The sequence below is a fragment of the Lepisosteus platostomus genome, unplaced genomic scaffold (genome assembly GCF_059453375.1).
Source record: "Lepisosteus platostomus isolate fLepPlt1 unplaced genomic scaffold, fLepPlt1.hap1 Scaffold_129_H1, whole genome shotgun sequence".
Lineage (NCBI taxonomy): Eukaryota > Metazoa > Chordata > Actinopteri > Semionotiformes > Lepisosteidae > Lepisosteus > Lepisosteus platostomus.
In genome coordinates, this window is record NW_028291510.1 from 23,170 (window position 1) to 36,163 (window position 12,994).

The following is a 12,994-nucleotide window of genomic DNA, read 5'->3' on the forward strand; positions in this document are numbered from 1 at the left end:
TTCGCTCTGAGGAAGCAGAGACTTCAGCTCCCCAGGCTTTTTGAGCCAACCTTCTAATGTCAGCCATTTTCATCGCTGTGTGTGCATCACAATCATTTTCCTGACTGAGGGATGCAGATTAGCAATGAATAAACCTTTGAAATTCACGTTCTCTTCGCAACCCTCTTCATTCCGCCCTGCAAAATAAGTGCGCCTAAGCCTCTGATAATAGTCGCGAGGGGCTTCAGCTTTTTCGTGCTTAATATGGTGCACAGCAGCCACGGCAGCTATGGGATCGATAAAAGCCGAAAATTCTCCGATCATTGCCTGACACAGCTCCTCAAAGCTATTACAGACTTCCGGTCCTTGTCTAGACATCCACTCGTGGATCGCTCGGCTGGTAGTTTTCCTTACTTACATAGCCTTTTCCTGTTCGGACGCTTCGGGCATAAACTGCAAAGTATATCTCAGCTCATCGATGTAGGTCTCCACATTATTCCCTGACACTGACGGGTCAAACCTTTCTACATCTTTGGCTAACTGCCTCAGGGAGTGGAGGTTAATTTTTACGGTTTCTCCGCGGGCAGGGAGACGGCCGTGATCAGGAGCAGGGGGTCTATGCCTGAACTGACTCGCCCTTGCGTTTCGCGCAGGACTCGGCGATCTCCCCCATGCCGATCCGACCACAGACCCTGGCCGGGAGAAACCTCCTCCCGGCGCGCTGGGTGAGCGCTCCGGGCTGCTAGGTGGGCTGGCATGAAGTGGGATCTAGTCTATTTTGCTTCCAGTACGGCAGCATCTGACTCCTTTTGCCTTTCCTGGCTGAGCTCATTTAAACTCTCAATTTCTTTTTCTTTTTCTTTCGAGCTCCCTTCCAGGTCTCTCCTAGCTACCTCAGCCGCAGTTTCTCTAGCAGACAAGTCATCTAATTTACCTAAAACTTCCCTGAGTCAGTCTTCACTTTCCTCATTTTTCACTCTCTTTTCTCTGATTATATCCAACAACTCGACTCGCTCCACCTTATATCTTTCTAGCGTTCCCTGAAGCTTTTGAAACTTTGTCAGCTCGGACAAAGACAGTTCCAGCTGTTTAGCTAGATTTAAGGTGAAACTCGATAGGACCAGAACTGCGTTCACAGACACTCCTGTGTTAAGCTGGTTCGCTACCTTAGCTACTAAATCTACTTGCAGCTTCTCAATATCATCAAAGTTCAACTTTTCGATACCACTCCAGTAACCAGGATTGTCGTCGCTAGAAATAGTACTTATAAGCGACTCCACTTCAGACATTTTAGCAGCCATTGTCATTACGTCAGAGAAACTTTAAGAGTATTACTTTTTTTTTTCTTTTTCCAAAATACAGTATGGAATCTAGACACCCGAGCAGATGGATTTCCAATCAGCACACGTTACACTAAACGCTAGAAAACAGGGGGATTTCTTTACGCAGTTATCAGCACACCCGGTATTCGCGTATAGAAGCCGCGGTGCTGTGCTGAACTTCAGTTATTCTGTGCGACTGATTCTCATTTCATTCTAAACTCACCCACCCAGGGACGCCATTAAATGTAATGGTTTGATGGGTTTACTGAGACAATTATTAATTGTAGCAGTAATCACAAGGTTGTTCGTTGGGGCTTTTAGAAAATCAATCGTCAGAACAACTAACAACGCACACACAGGGGTTCAATACACTAGATACATTTATTAATATAAATTGTGCACCAAACATATACTAGTCTGCCTGGATACGAGTGGCAGACCTTACTGTGAGGGTTATCAATATACAAGGTATATAATCCCGAAGAGATGCAAACACAAAGAGATACACAACAGAGAATATATGTCAATATATATCGTTCGGTTACCAAATCGCTAATCAGTGTTATTACCCACTGTTACTCTAAACTCGGAAGTAAATACATTACTCATGAATTAAATTGATAACAACTTGTGTTGAGGTACAATTAAATTCTCGAGACGCAATGTAGAACATGGGGTTTACTTATCCACTGTGTATGGATTTGGAATTTCCCGGCACGAACACCAAACCAGCTGACAGGCTCTGTTGCAGCCTCTGTTCCAGCGGTTGTCCAATGGGCGTTGTCCCGGCGTCCTCTGGCTACCGGCCAACCAGTCAAGGTGCAGCTCGGAGTAGGACGGGCGGAGGAATCTGACTGCGGCGCGCAGGGCAGTCGTTGCTCCGAGGGGATCTACCAGCAGTCCGGCTGGCTGGTAGAAAGTCTCTATGCACAGAGTGTGACCGCGAGTCCTCACAAGTCACTCTTGTGCCTGGGAAGAAGCTGGTTCGTTCCCGGTCCAGCACTGCTTCTGAATAAGCTATTCAGGTTGTCGACGAGGGTCCAACTGTAGGGTCCAACTGTCCAACACAAACACAATCTGTGGCGTTTAGCGTGACAGTCTTGCAGGCATCGTGCTGTCTCACTGCAATACTATACCGCTGGAGGAAACAGTCCATCTGGCCTGAAACTCATTTGAACGTCTAGCTACAGCAACTAACAATATCATGATTTATTCAGGATGTGTGGAATCACCACGTCCCGGAGACAGCTTCCGAAATCGTGAGCATTCTCTGGTGGTGTCCTGCAGGGCACCTGTGGGCGTGCGTTGGTGGTATAGTGGTGAGCATACCTGCCTTCCAAGCAGTTAACCCGGGTTCGATTCCCGGCCAACGCAGTGGCGATTGGTTTCAAATGCTGTCATGAGCCTTGGATTGTGACTAGCAAAGCGCAGCCTTTTGAAAAACGGAATGCAAAACAGAATTGAAGGAGAATCTTACAGGGGATTCTGAGCGGTGTCTGCATACACGCAGTCCGATACGGGTGCTGAAAGCTTGAGCTACTCTCAATGTCATGCTGCCTTTCCCCGGAGTAAATCTGTTACATTGAAAGAATGCTTCTGGCAGGTTCAAAAAGGGACCCTTGTTAATTGGAGAAATCAATGATTTCGAATGAATTCTGTATGCGTTAAAAGACAGCTATACACAGAAAACATGCAGGACACTGCTCATGATGTTTCCCGAGCCGAAACACAGTGCATTTTTCCAAGCCATCTGACAAAGCCCGCCCACTGAAAACTGCAGCAGATCGTGTAAAGACGTTCAACTTTGTAACTACTGCACGCACAGGAAGCAGAATAAATTCCTCTTTTCCGGTTTTATTTATGCGAACCATAAATAAACCAAATAAACCAAGTTGCAAGAGGCCCGCACCCACAGCACAAATTGCGCAGCCTAGGCCACCTCCTCGCCCTGCACGCCACCGCCTCCTGCTGGGCCCACTCTTTCGCACACTCACACGCCACACTAACACTCAAAAGTGTGGGCAAAACAAGAAAACGAGCGCACCGTTTCCTACACATCTGCAGTCACCGTTGCGCATTCGCAGCATGTCCCGGGATGCAATTCGGCCTCATTTGCATAACTCCAGACCGGCAGATCGCCACGCAAGCTCGCGACGTGCGCCTGCCACACACCGAACAAACCTTTTCAGCAATTTCCAAAAAACGGGCCTGCTCGCCTGCCCACAAGGCTCCATCTCTTACCTGCTCTCCAGAGCCTGCTGCCTTCTGTGCTTTTCTCTCGGCACCGCTGCAGCGCACACAACTCCTGCAGCGGGAGGGGGGGAGAAAGTTCCCGCGCTCCGCCGCAGGGAAGGCTCGCTCCGTGCGCACACGTCCTTTCGATGCCAGTCCAACAAGTGCTCCGCATTAGCTGCGTCGGGGCTCCGGGGTGTCGCACCTCACCTCACCTCACCTCGCACTGCCCCCTCCTTGAATGTCTGCCGCTGGGCATGCCCCACTCTCCTCCGCCTTATCTTATCGCGTGTGAGCACCGACAATGGCCACAATGCCGGGGAATGGCACCTGTAAATTAATTCTCTTCTCTTGCAGCCTGAGATCATGTCCTTCTTTTGGCTCCCTCCAGTTCTGATAAAAAATCTCACTCTTAGATTTGTTAATTTTTGCGGATGAAGCCAAAGAGAAACGATCACAGCACTGCAGAGCTCTGCTAATTGAGGCATTGTCAGAGAGGAGCAGGGTCATCCATGTATAGAGATGTCTTTACCTCTCCTCCCCCACTTCCAGGCACTGGTATCCCATTAATGGCCTGATCCTGGCGCAAGGCACAGGCTAAGGGCTCCATAGCCAAAACGAATAACAAGGGGGATAATGGGCAGGCCTGCCTCACCTCTGAACAGACTTCAAAGGGGTGTGATCTATTGCCATTAACCATTACTCTGCTGTTGCTACCTGTGTACAGCAGGTTAATCCACTTTCTCATGATGGGGCAAAAATTCATGTGCTCAAGTACCAATGTTAAGTACTGCCGGTTTAGGCGGTCAAAGGCCTTTTCTAGGTCTACACCTAAAATGCACAGAGGGAGGGAGCGATCCTCTGAGTACAGACAGACATCCCTCAACAAGGCCAGGTTGTCGCTCATCAGGCGTCCTGCTATCCCACAAGTCTGTTCTTTCCCTACCAGTGAGGCCACTACATTTTGTAGGCGCAGGAAAAGGGCTTTGGACAGGATCTTAGTGTCCACGCCTAACAGGCTGAGAGGTCTCCAGTTCTTTATGTCATTCTTTGCTCCTTTCTTAAACAAGAGAGAGATAGTGCCTTCTCTTAAGGAGTCAGGCAGCAATTCTGTCTTATAGCTTCCCTCGAATAGGAGCAGTAGCGGATCCTGAAGCAGATCCCAAAAGGTGCAATAAAATTCTTTAGGGAGCCCGTCAGCACCCGGAGTTTTCCTCTTCTGTAAGCTCTCCATAGCCTGTCTCAGCTCTTCTATTGTCAAATCCCTCTCAAGTACTTCCCTATCTTCTTCACTCAAAACGTTTTCTAGCTTTGAGGTAAAAAAATGAATTTCTTCATCCTTTACCTCTGTAGAGCTGTACAGTCTTGAGTAGAAGGCCTTGGTGCAGGAGAGGATAGCACTCGGCTCTGTTCTCTCTCGTCCCTCCTCATCAACTACACTTTCCATGACAGACTTGGAGCCTACCACTTTCCTGAAAAAGAAGCGAGTACACTTCTCATTTTCTTCCAAGAACTGCACTCTGCTTCTTAACAGCACTCCTCGACTACTTTCTTCGGCTATGCTCCGGATGTCCTTTTTTAAAAGGGTGATATCCTCGAGCACAGCGAAGCCACTGTGCAGCATCGTGTAGAGACGCTGCAGCTGCCTCTGTTTCCTGGCTAGCACTCCTCTCCGTCTGGCAGCAGCCTTCCTTCCCTCAGCCATGAAAAAGGCCTTTGTCCTCATCTTCACCTCCTCCCACCACTCTCCTACTGACCCGTACAGACACTGCAAGGACAGCCACTGTGATAGTTTCTCCTTGTAGCGGGATACTACCCCCTCGTTCTCTAGCAGCTTAGTGTTGAGTTTCCAGAGGCCTGGGCCAAAGACAGTCCCGCCCTTGAGTTCCACTCTACACCCTAAAGCCTGATGATCTGAGAAGAAGACAGGCTGAAGAGTGACCCCAACAACTTTCACTCTCTCTGAGACAAAGCAATAGTCAATTCTGGAGCTGCTATTCCTCCCTGACCATTTATATCCTGCTGTTGTGGGATATATACATCTATATGTGTCTGAGAGTTTAAAGTCTTGAACTAAGTTTTGCAGGGCCAGTGAGCTGGAATCCAATTTTATCGGAGAGCTAGACTGCCTGTCTGTGTGCTCTAAGATACAATTAAAATCCCCTCCCACTATCACGTCTGTGCTACTTAACAATAGGGGAGAGAGTGCCTTGAGTAGCTCCACCCTTCCTCCCACGTCAGTAGGACAATACACATTGATTAGCCGCAGGTTAACGGTCCCCCATTCCACATCCACACACAGCAACCTGCCATCTATGACCCTCTGAATACTTTTCAATTTGAAAGCCCATCCTTTGAAAAGAATGGCCACGGCAGAGGCTCTGTTGTTATTGTCCCCTGACCAAACAGAAGGCCCTTTATCCCACCTATCTTCAAAGCTTTTATACCTCTCTTGATAGGCTAAAGCACACTCCTGCAACATCAACACATCTCCCTCTCTCTGCTGGAGGTAATCAAAGACACACTGGCATTTAACTCTGTCATTGATACCTCTGGTGTTAAGAGAAATTATGTTTAGAGCCATATTACATAAGAAAGTGGAACCAGTCTTTACAAAACACATTTCTCTTCGGTCTCACCTGTTACCTTCTCTTTTTCTTTTTCTTCTTACCAATTTCCTGCCAGCCATCCTCTGAATGAGCCTTCATCAGGGTGGCAGCAGTAAAAGCGTTCACGGAGTCCATTTCAAGGAAGGGGGTAGAGGGAGGGGTGGAGGGGTTCCAGCTGTTCCCATCGCCATGCTCTCCTTCCTCCTCGCTCGGGGAGAAAACAGAGTCATTTTTCCTTTTCCTCAAGTCCAGCTCCTGGTAGCACTGAGGGGAAAGGGGTGCAGCCGATGCACCAGTCTCCTCTTCCCCCTCACCCACCAGCTGTTGCAGATCCTCCGTGACGGACTGGATGGAGGAGAGGAGGGCATCTGTAGCACTTGCAGAGTCTGAGAAAAGCAGCTCCGCTGAATCCTGGGTATCGTCGCTGGACCCGCTCCACCGGTGGGGGCCCCACAATGGCCCTCGTTCTGAGGAGCAGGAGTGGGGGAGGGGTCCTCGCTGTTCTCTGGGGTTTTCAAACCCTCGTGCTTGTCTGGTGCAGTCTGCGGTTGTGGGAGCGTAGTGGATTTCTCTTCCACCGGCCCCGGAGCCACAGCAGGACTGATCCTGGCTGGAGGCTGAGACTCTTTGTTCAACAAGGGTTCTTTGTTTGACTTGTTGTTTGCTTTGGCTTTTCGGGCCGGTTTGGCTGAAACAAGCACTGCCTCATCCTTTCTCATTTTGAGTTTATTGGCGTAGGCTTGAGGGCAGTTCTTAAAAACGTGTCCTTCCGAGCCACATAAATTGCACTTTGGCAGCATTGAACAGTCAGAGGCTAAATGTCCCTGTTTGCCACAGGTCTTGCAGCATTTCACAGTGCAGGACGATGCCAGGTGTCCCACAGCACCACAGCGCCGACGCACCTTTGGTTGTCCCACATAAAAAACATAGCCATTGCAGGCGCCCAGCCGGATTGTAGAGGGCAGGTGCCTTAAGCCTCCATTTACATTGTCCGGTAGCAAGCGAACCTTGAATTTCCTTGCTCCTGTTTTTATACCGTCAACATCTCTAACCTCAGTTCCATGGTGGACTGTGCAGTACTGCTTAAGCCAGGTGTGAATGTCCTCCGTCTTTGCCATTTCCGAGAACATAACAACATGCACCGTTTTCCTCTCTCTCTGTGTCAGAGGCTGCAAGTTGATCTTCTCAAGGGCAGGAACTTTCCCTCTTTTTGCCTCAAACACATCCACACATTGTTCAAACAGAGAATAGGTAGCAAAAACAACCTCAAATGCTTTCTGACCTGGGAGAGCGAAGATGAAATCCAAGTGCCGAGGTTCAAAGCCAAGTTCCTTCTGTAACACTTTTCTGCCTAACTGCATACGATCCATGAAGAGGTCATCCAAAAGCTCAAAACGTACAGCATTCTTCCGGGATCCAAAGGTTGCCATCTCAAACTGCAAAACAAACACTGCTTCCAGAAAACAAGAAAACAATCCAACTACACCAACTACAGGCTGATCAAGGTATCTCCCCTGCCAGGTAAGCCGAGAGCCGCAGGCGATGAGCCCGGAGCTGAACGGGCCCCACTGGCTCGTTTGTAAGGCCAGGTGCATTGCCAACCACGACCGGCAGGGCAGAGGGCTTGAAGGCGGCCTGGGCTCCTGCAGCTGTCCAGCCACGCACTCTGGTTTCTCTTCATCTCGTACAAATCTTTTGCCTTTTACTAAAGATTTCCATGGAGAGGAGCATGAATGAGTTCCATACAATTTTTGTGCTTCCCTGCCTTTGGGTGGGGCGCAGCTGGGCTGGTCAAAGAGAGAAAACAAAACCGCTCACAATCGCTCTTACAATGCAGTAAGTAGCACAGGCTACTTAGGGAGTAGGCTGATGTGTTTAAAAACAACCAGCGCCAGGCAGGAGTCGAACCTCCAAACTCCTAATCCATAGTCAGACACATTATCCATTGCACCACTGACCCTGGTGTGACATTGCAGGACTGTAACCCAGTGAGCTTAGCACTGCAACTAGTAAAATATTACCCCCGGTCCATTCTTTTCCAAAAGTGAGAAACACCTGTTTTCTACATTTTGTCTGTTTTAAAATCATATCTCTTCAAACCAAACCAAGAGTTTGTCTTTTGCACTGATATTCTGATTCATTTCGATTTCAAAGAAAAAAAAACATTACCTTCCAAAGCATCATAAAATTGTCCCTTCCTCCAGACTCTACTTCTCTCTTGTAGTAGTACAGCAGACCTTTCCAGGTGAGCAGATCACAGAGTCCGAAATGAGCTTCCTCCATCAAGCAAAGTACCTGAACATGACTCTGTCATCATAAAAGCGCCCCTGTAATAAAGAAATTAAATCCGAAATCAAGAGGGCAGTTGCCTACTGAAGTTCAAGAAGTCATAAATTTTAACCTAGCAACACATTAAAGGCTGCATCTATACAAGTACGATTCTAGAAATGCTCACCAGATTACGTTTTAAGAAAGAACTGCGCCTCAGGTTCCGCCGAGATCTTAACTCGGATGGCAGGATTCAGAGTCTGGAGTGTGGAATGATGGCGCACGGAGGGTCCACATACTGTGGATCCCTCAGTGATCTTCCGCGTGTTCAAACCGCCAGCGTGTGACTCCCCTGTCCCCGTGACCTCATTGCTCTGCTCTCGCCTCTGTGCAGCTGTGCCCGACTCATGGTAAAGTGGAAAAAAATATGCCCTCAACGTGAGATTTACACTGGAGTGAGGATAGTTGTTACCTTCTTATCGTTGAAACGGATGTATGTGATATGGCGACTAGGTTCTTCTCCATTAGCAGGCTTAAGGTTAAAGAAAAAAACATTGCTGACTTCTTTTTTTTTTGCCAGCCGCGAGCGCTGATTAGCGAGGTTTGTATTTCATATTTTGCAAGTTGCATCCATTTTAAGAAAAACAAGTCGTTCAAGACAGGAAATGAATACTTGCATTTAATTAAGTCTAGACGTATGCGGTTGTCCATAATGACCAGTTCTGTTCGAGAACACAGAACAAAAAAAGGCACCACTGGGATTCAGACGCAGGATCTCTTGTTTACTAAACAGGCGCTTTAACCAACTAAGCCACGGCGCCCTGGGAGTGCTGTCTTTTTGCAGCCACTTGGACACACCACTCAGACACATCTGCATTCGGTGTGTGCTCCGCCTGCTCGCTGAGCAAGTTGCCACCTTTACATACAATAGCAACATCGACACCAAGAGAAAGGATGACAAATGGCTTTTATCTGGAACTTTTCATGTCCAAGGAGCTCAATGTGCTTTCTGTGTACAACAGGGCCACTGAACTCCACACTGGCCACTGAACCACAGTAGTGGCTTGCTGGCTTGACATCTCCCAAGGAAAATGTTGAAATCGCATGTGGAACAGGAAAATGACCCTCGAGTATGAGGGAAAAAAAAGAAAAAGATCAACTGGAGTGCGCCAACCCATGTCAGGACAGCCCAGTTTTGTTGACGAGGTGGCCGAGTGGTTAAGGCGATGGACTGCTAATCCATTGTGCTCTGTACACATGGGGTCGAGTCCCATCCTTGTCGCTCTCCTTGTCTGACACTTGTGCCCGTTCGGTGTTGGCCCTCCTGTTCTTTGCTCCGGTACTAGAGCCGTTCATTTTCTAGCGGTGGCTGAACATGGTATAGTAGCCTAACGTCGGTATCGAGCAGTGACAGTAACAGTATTTACATGCCCGTGCTGCCAAGTGGCTCTGGGTTGATACCGCGTTTTCACTTACTTGCAACGCAAACGGAGAAAGCGATTTTTGACAGTCTCTCGAGAGACTGCACTAGGTGTTTAGGGATAGACTTTGTCAGTTCCCCCTGGGATGATGGCCTCTCAAATAGTTTGTGATTCCTCTAGACGTTTATACAGTAGAAGCCTGCTTCGTGGCTTAAATCCAAGCTAATGTAACGAGTTAGAGGTCTGATGCAGAACTGCGAATTCAATGAACGGGAACAGTACAGTACATTGCACTGTATGTGTGAGGAAAGCTGCCCCCTTCTGTCCTTGTCGACCGAACAGAGGACTGTAAAGGATACCGCCAAGAAACTTTAGGATGCTGGTTGGAATACAGCTCCAAAGAAGCCCCTTTGGGTGTTATGTCATCAAAAAGTAAGAACAGCGACTCTCCCTTTGATCAAATGCGCAACAGAGCTGTTTTCCGTGGAGCAGGTTTCAGACCCGTAGACCTGTTTTATTTGTAGGGCAGGGCGCATTCCCAAATGCGAATCTCCTGTTTTAGAAATGCTTTGGGCGGCGTGAAGTGAAAATAAGAAATGGACTCCAGATGCACATGGAAGCAATCAAGTGTTTCATCCGAGCTGTTTCAAAGACTGCTCAAGAGCTTTCCTTTCACAGAGGCCCAACGATTAATGATGGGGGTGCACCCTTCAATGCGCCTTACGACTCTAGGGAGTGATTGAGACGATTCGTAGCGTGTGCTAATTTCCCTCTATTCCCCGTGTTGCAGTGGTAGGATGACGTAAATTCCTGCTTCGACACGTAATGGCATTATAATCAAGTGCAAGAGCTGAGGGCTTTAGTTTTGTTTCGTTTTCCATGGCGTTTGTAAGCACGCAAATCAAAGGCAATTCCTGTGTCTAACAGGAATGTAAATGCTTTTGAAAGTGCAGTGTGGTGCAGCTTGTAAAATCCTTATCCACATTTGTGGTTTGTTGCTGTTTTTTTTGTCTGCCAAAACTGCATTTTGACATCCGGACGGGGAGACTTTATCATTTGAACGTGAAGCCAGCCTTAAACCCTCTGAGGCGTGTCTGTCTGCCGGCACGTATTTTGTCAAAGGTATTTATTTTTTTTTAACGGAGAGCGACTTTGAAAAGGTTTCCGCAGCCACGTCGCACTCCGTGTTAGATTAAAGGAGGAATGCGGCGATGGCGAACTCGCTGTAGTCGTGGCCGAGTGGTTAAGGCGATGGACTCGAAATCCGTTGGGGACTCCCCGCGCAGGTTTGAATCCTGCCGACTATGGCGTCTGCCGCACGTCTCCTTATGCCTGCGCGGCAAAGGCGAAGTGCCGCTTCTCCTTTCCTGGTACTATAAAAACGCTAAATCGCTTGGCCCCGCTGCCATGGAAATGAGTTCTTCAGATAACCACACATCTTGCGTTCGCACCTCTGGTGTTGTACTTATGCCTTTGAAAACCTAATGAATAAAACTGAAAGAACCGACACAATATATAGGTGCTCGTAAAGCACGCATTAAAGAACTGTTAACAGCAAGGGTTTCAGTGGGTTAACTGAGGAGAAGGCGTGATCGCTAATTGTTGACTTTTTATTTGGTGTTAGAAACACTCTTACTGTGCATGACGTGCAACAAATGTAGCCACAGAAATTGCATCACGCTTTCATGTATGCTATCGCAGACACCAACGTTGCCTAGATAGAAAACCGAAATAGCCGTGGGTTTGCTTGCTGGTCTGAAGGATCTCTCTTCGAATCTCTATCATTTGTCAATGGAAGTAAAAGGCGCTGCAATCTCATACGTTCAGAATCAAACTCGCAGCTGTTGTTCGACTTTATTTCTTGACTAATTACAACTTAGTGTCGCAAGAGCAGTTACATAAACTTGTCTGGTATATTTGAACACAAATGCCGTTCTTCAATTAAAACTAACAGTACATTGTCAGGGACATTCAGTTCTATACAAACAAGAGACAGACAAGAGAATATTTCTACCTTTCATGTGGACTACGTGTTGACTTACTGATCGGAATAATTGAAAAGTTCGGGTTCATAGCCGATGCAGTGCGTGCTAATTAGAACAAAAGCAACGCTGAGCTCTTAGCACCGTACTGAGCCCAGGTGATTTCCTAAAGCTGTCAGGTGCAGTTCATTTACATGAAGGAAATCTCTTACTGAGTACGATTACAATGCAGTAAGTAGCACAGACTACTTAGGGGAGTAGCCCGATGCGTTTAAAAACGACCCGAGCCAGGCAGGAGTCAAACTTACAATCTCCTGATTCGTAGTCAAACGCGTTATCTATTGCGCCACTGGCCGTCGTGTGACATTGCAGGACTGCAACCCGGTGAGCTCAGCACTGCAACTAGTAAACTATTACCCCCGGTCCATTCTTTTCCAAAAGTGAGAAACACCTGTTTTCTACATTTTGTCTGTTTTAAAACCATATTTCTTTAAACCAAACCAAGAGTTTGTCTTTTGCACTGATATTCTGATTCATTTCGATTTCAAAGAAAAAAAAACCTACCTTCCAAAGCATCATAAAATTCTCCCTTCTTCCAGACTCTACTTCTCTCTTTTAGTAGTACAGCAGACCTTTCCAGGTGAGCAGATCACAGAGTCCGAAATGAGCTTCCTCCATCAAGCAAAGTACCTGAACATGACTCTGTCTTCATAAAAGCGCCCCTGTAATAAAGAAATTGAATCTGAAATCAAGAGGGCAGTTACCTACTGAAATACAAGAAGTCATCAATTTTAACCTAGCAACACATTAAAGGCTGCATCTATACAAGTACGATTCTAGAAATGCTCACCAGATTACGTTTTAAGAAGGAACTGCGCCTCAGGTTCCGCCGAGATCTTAACTCGGATGGCAGGATTCAGAGTCCGGAGTGCGGACTGATGGCGCACGGAGGGTCCATATACTGTGGACTGTGGACTATATACTGTGTTATAGACTAGAAGCCTGCTTCATGGCTTAAATCCAAGCTAAGGAAACGAGTTAGAGGTCTGATGCAGAACTGCGAATTCAATGAACGGGAACACTACAGTACATTGCACTGTGTGTGTGAGGAAAGCTGCCCCCTTCTGTCCCTTGTCGACCAAACAGAGGACTGTAAAGGATACCGCCAAGAAACTTTAGGA

At 47.5% G+C, this 12,994-nt stretch overlaps 3 non-coding genes across 3 annotated transcripts; all 3 read left to right on the forward strand.

The window, feature by feature from the left end:
• Nucleotides 1-2,603: 2,603 nt before the first annotated feature.
• trnag-ucc (transfer RNA glycine (anticodon UCC)) lies at nucleotides 2,604-2,675 on the forward strand. The gene has a single exon. It is a non-coding gene; the product is annotated as a tRNA-Gly (tRNA).
• Nucleotides 2,676-7,803: 5,128 nt separating this feature from the next.
• On the forward strand, nucleotides 7,804-7,920 carry LOC148637219 (U5 spliceosomal RNA). The gene has a single exon (XR_015931577.1). It is a non-coding gene; the product is annotated as a U5 spliceosomal RNA (small nuclear RNA).
• Nucleotides 7,921-11,056: 3,136 nt separating this feature from the next.
• On the forward strand, nucleotides 11,057-11,138 carry trnas-cga (transfer RNA serine (anticodon CGA)). The gene has a single exon. It is a non-coding gene; the product is annotated as a tRNA-Ser (tRNA).
• Nucleotides 11,139-12,994: the final 1,856 nt, after the last annotated feature.